The sequence below is a fragment of the Octopus bimaculoides genome, chromosome 10 (assembly GCF_001194135.2).
Source record: "Octopus bimaculoides isolate UCB-OBI-ISO-001 chromosome 10, ASM119413v2, whole genome shotgun sequence".
NCBI lineage: Eukaryota > Metazoa > Mollusca > Cephalopoda > Octopoda > Octopodidae > Octopus > Octopus bimaculoides.
The window spans coordinates 90,582,051-90,587,510 of record NC_068990.1 but is presented as its reverse complement, the minus strand read 5'-3'; the positions used below and the strand labels follow the sequence as shown (position 1 = coordinate 90,587,510).

Below are 5,460 nucleotides of genomic sequence, written 5' to 3'. Positions count from 1 at the left end.
TACGCATGGAAGACTCCAGGAGATCCAATAAAACTAGTCATAAAGAGAAAATGATAATAATAATAATAATAACAATAATAGTAATAATGATAATAATAATAATAATAATAATAATAATAATAATAATAATAATAATAATAATAATAATAATAATGATGATGATCATCCATTCTACTAAAAGCACAAGCCTGAAATTTTTTTGGGGAGGCGACTAGTCTATTACATCGACCCCAGTGTTTCACTGGCATTTAATTTATCGACCTCGAAAGGATGAAAGGCAAAGTCGGCCCCAGCGGAAATAATAATAATAATAATAATAATAATAATAATAATAATAATAATAATAATAATAATAATAATAATAATAATAATAATAATAATAATAATAATAATAAGAAGAAGAAGAAGAAGAAGAAGAAGAAGAAGAAGAAGAAGAAGAAGAAGAAGAAGAAGAAGAAGAAGAAACAGCTATGGCAATTTGATGCGGGAAATACGAAGCTTTTGGTCAATGAGGAGAAACCAACAGTAATTGGTGCATTTGGAAATATGAACACTCAACCACGAACATGACTGAAAAAGATTGGTGCAAGTGTGAAGCTAGAACACCTACAAAAATCAGCATCTCTTATATTTATTTCAACCATAAGAATAGATAGATCGAAATTCGGTGGGTTTTGAACTCTGGAGATACAGGCTCGTTACTAAACATGACACATGTGTTTTCTTAACTCATCTACAATCGCACATAATTAATTATAGTAATAACTTTTTATATCAATACAATCCTGCGAACAATAAGGCTGTTGGTTTAATAATGCATTCGTATTGTTTATTGTATAAAATGATAGATATGAAGGCATAAAAAGGTATAAAAAGGTAGCAGAAAGGTTTTAGTTTGGGGCTCCTTCAGTCTTGCCAACTAGCTACTCTCGCGACAATAATTACAATTAGATATGCTTTGTTTGCTATCTCCTAATTAGATGAGAAAAAATATGGATAAAAACAATTGCTTGGCAACGCACCAAAATCTTCAAGGTTATTTAAAAAGCAAAACCGGTCGAGAGCAGGAACTGATTGGCTTGCTTCGATAGTGTTTTTGCTTGGTTTTTGTTGTAATAGCTTAATTATTGATAGTAAGGCAGCAGACATGATCCGTTGGAGGACTTGTGAGAAATTTGGGATGATTAAATGAAGTTGTTCTTAAACAGGAGACCTGATCGAATGTTTGCAAAAAAGCAGATTCTCTAAAGGCATCCAAGGGTCAACTGGTTGGATGAAAACGGGAAGCAGATTAAGACTGCGACATGGGAACACCAACCGTCTCATCGACGGTCTTTCCTACAATTTCTGTCAACGAAATTTCAATCACACACACACACACACACACACACACACACACACACACACACACACACACACACACACACACACACACATAGTAGACCACTGATCTAATAAACAGATACATTATTATATCTAAATCTCTCAAAGAGAGATATTCAGTAACATCTCTTTAAAGTAAAGACTATTTGATAACATAATGTGGCAGTCCTGGATGGGACGAATGTTACTGTTGTTTAGCCCCAGGAAACGTCGTTTCCAGCTGGCTATACGACACAATATGCGTCCTTATATTTTCGAACAGGGGAGCTCAGCACCCAGTTCCATCACAAGGCAACATCTGTGGACTGGTTTCTGGGTTATTGCACTTTCTCACCACACATTAGCTGCTTGGCTATACGGCGCTACTGACATCCCGTTCGAAAATACATAGTTTTCAATGTGACACACAATCACTGATCTAATAAATAGAAACATTATTAATTCTAAATCTCTCAGAGAGAGAATTTTCTTCAGGTCGCGTAGCCTATCCCGCTCAAAAGGTTTCTGAATAAGGGTAGTTTAAGGATGTTGAACGAAACACCCATGTTTCCACAGGTGAAATATCCAAACCCCCAACATTTCCTCTCAACACATGACTATGATGCTTCCTCACTACTTCTGCTCGTGATCAGATATGCACATATCCTCAGCTACTAAGGGACATGTTCAACTATTTAAGGTCAAACAACTAACCAGCAGATCTATCGTATTAAGCAGAATATTTGCTGTAGCCCATCTTTTATACCAAGACAAAACAATGTGCATGATAACACTTCCAATCAGTTAAGATGAGAAGCCATGAGAGCCACTGCCTGGTACTGCATCAGGGCATTATTATTATTATTGTTAAGTAAGAGAGCAGCGCATGCCATCAAAGTGACACAGGGGTAAAAAAAAAACTATTATTATTATTATTATTATTATTATTATTATTATTATTATTATTATTATTAGCTGTCGTAGTAGTAGTTTTAGCAGTGGTGGTGGCGCTGGGTGTGGCATTACTGAGATGAGGTGAAATTGGAACCCTTATCTGATTCCTCCCCGGTTACGACCTACATTCATAGTGTTGTGTTACAATATCTCAGATATAAGGACGACGAAACGAGCAAACATACCCCTTCCCCTTCCCTCTCACCCGTCTACTTTCCATATCTCTCTCTTTCTCTTCCTCTTTCTCTATCATTCTTACTCTCTATCTTTCTCTCTGTCATCCAGCCAATGTCTTTCCTCTTTCTACCACCCATTATGCCTTTTTTCTTTCTATCTTTCTTTCTTTCTTTCTTTCTTTCTTTCTTTCTTTCTTTCTTTCTTTCTTTCTCTGTTAGCCTCCCCCTCCATGTACCTCATCATTACTCTCTCACACCTTCTTCTCCTCTTCTTTGCTTAGTCCTTTCTCTCTTCTCCCTCGTCCTCGCGTTCCTTGAAACATTCTCTCCTTCCCAAGTCTCTCCCCTCCCCCCTTCTCTCTCTCTCTCTGTCTCTCTCTTCGTCTCTCCATTGCTTTTTTTCTTATTTAGCAACCGTTTATATGAATCTACGTAAATCTTCAGAGAGAGAGACAGAGAGAGACAGAGAAAAAGAGAGAATAAGTGAGAGAGAGAGAGAGAATAAGTGAGAGAGAGAGAGAGAATAAGTGAGAGAGAGAGAGAGAATAAGTGAGAGAGAGAGAATAAGTGAGAGAGAGAGAATAAGTGAGAGAGAGAGAATAAGTGAGAGAGAGAGAGAGGGAAAGGGAGAAAGCTCTCACAACAGATAACACACGCTCTTTCACACACTTTCTCTAACTCTCCCTCCCACTCGTTCTCTCTCACTCTCTCTCTCTCTCTCTCTCTCCCTCACTCTCGCTCTCCCAATAATCATGCTGCTATTTAGCATTAGTGCAAATCTGTGAGCGAAGACTGGGTCTTTGAATATGCTATTAGTGCTTATATTTTGCTGAGAGTTAAATCTCGTGGCACAGCAAAGTGTTCTGCAATCAGGTGATGGAAAAGATGCTGCAGATGAGAAGCGGAGGGGGGGGGGTGGCAGAGCGGGTTGCGAGAATGTGTGTGCGCGTGTGCGCAAGCGTACGTTTGTGTGTGTGTGTGTGCGTGTATACATGCGCATGTATATATGCGAGTGTGTATGTGTGCATACGTGTGTATGTATGTGAGTGTGTATGAGAGGGAGAAAGCGAGAAAGAGAGAGATAGATTAAGAGAAATAGAGAAAAAGACTATGTAGCGTGAAGGTATGAAATTATACAAAGGTGTATTATGTGTGTGTGTGTGTGTGTGTACGTGTGTGCGTGTGTATGTACGTATATCTCTCTCTATCTATTTATTCCGCTCTCCTCTCACTCTCTCTCTCTCTGGTATATATGTGTGTGTGTGTGTGTGTGCGTATGTGTGCTTGTGTGCCTGTGTTTGTACCCCCACCCAACATCGCTTGACAACCGATGCTTGTGTGTTTACGTCCCCGTTACTTAGCGGTTCGGCAAAAGACACCGATAGAATAAGTATTAAGCTTACAATGAATAAATCCTGGAGTCGATTTGCTCGACTAAACGCGGTGCTCCAGCACGGCCGCAGTCAAATACCTGAAACAAATAAAAGAATTTAAAAAAATAAAAGAATAAAATAATATATATACACAGGACGATCCAAAAAACAAACAATTAGAGGTAAACATAAATGCGTAATCAAGCATCTATACATACATGTTTGTGAGTATACACACACACACACATATATATATATATATATATATGCGCGCGCGGAACTGTAAAATGTATTTAATTTATTGTACGTGATAAGTGTGCATAATATCGTTAATATTGGTAAATATCTACCTATCATTCAATCGATCGATCGACCGATCTCGTGATCCATCCATCTATCTACAAAAACACGGACACATCTTCTAAAAGTTTACATCCGTATCAACCGCACGAAGCTATACCTAAATCTCTACTTCCATGTATAAACATGCATACACTCATACATATGGTGTGTTACATGCAAGCGAATGCACACAGATACACACAGACGCTAACATACACATACATACACACACGCAAACACACATACACACACACACACGTGTACTATCTTGAGAGTCAATTTATTTCCAATTCGATTCCAGGCGACGCTCTCAGCAATATATAAGCTGATATTTACATACATTCATATATATATATATATATATATATATATATATATATATATATAGATAGATAGATAGATAGATACAGATATATGTGTGTGTATATATGTATACATGTACACATATATATATATATATGTATAAATGACACAAATCATTTATGTATATACGTATATGCATATATATTATATATATATGCATATATGTATTTATATATGCACACTCACACGCACGCACACACATGCACACACATGCACACACACATACATGGTAAGAGAGAGGGAGAGGCGGAGACAATCATGTGTATATAAATATATAGAAATGCTGCCGTAGCTGAGAGAGTGTATATATGAGAATGTATAGCGAAGGGTAGGCAGAAGAGGTGTGTTTAGACCGAATACTTTGAAATATTCAGAGGAAAGACAGAGGAAAAAAAGGAAGACTATGCCATGAGCTTTAAATGTACATTGGTTTGTGTCGAATATCTCCATAGAGCTAAGTGTGTGTGTGTATGTGTATGTGTGTGTGTGTGTGTGTGTGTGTGTGTGTGTGCGCGCGTGTGTGTGTGTGCATTTGTGTGTGTGCGCGCGAACGTGTTAATGCGTGCCTGTGTAGAAATGCATCTCCAGAAATGTGTTTTAGAGCCAAGCTCATATACATGCACGCGCTTTAACTCGTACGCGCATGTATACACACACACAGACACACACACACAGACACACACACACTTGTACAGATGCATATTTATTTATATGGGAATATCTATCTATCTATCTATCTATCTATCTATCTATCTATCTATCTATCTATCTATCTCTATCTATCTATCTATCTATCTATCTATCTATCTATCTATCTATCTATCTATCTATCTATCTATCAATTCGCATAGATATGTGACCATGTATGTATGTATGTATGTGTATATATA

General features: G+C 37.4%; 1 long non-coding RNA gene across 2 annotated transcripts in view; it reads right to left on the bottom strand.

Annotated features, from left to right (window-relative positions):
- LOC106869420 (uncharacterized) overlaps positions 1 to 5,460 on the bottom strand; it is a 57,643-nt gene that overhangs the window by 2,644 nt on the left and 49,539 nt on the right. The window contains exon 3 of one of the 2 annotated variants that reach the window (XR_008265093.1): positions 3,896 to 3,963. This is a non-coding gene — a long non-coding RNA (uncharacterized LOC106869420). Of the gene's footprint in view, positions 1 to 80; positions 3,964 to 5,460 lie in introns of those variants that run through there. The other variant, XR_001409399.2, reaches the window with a different exon arrangement.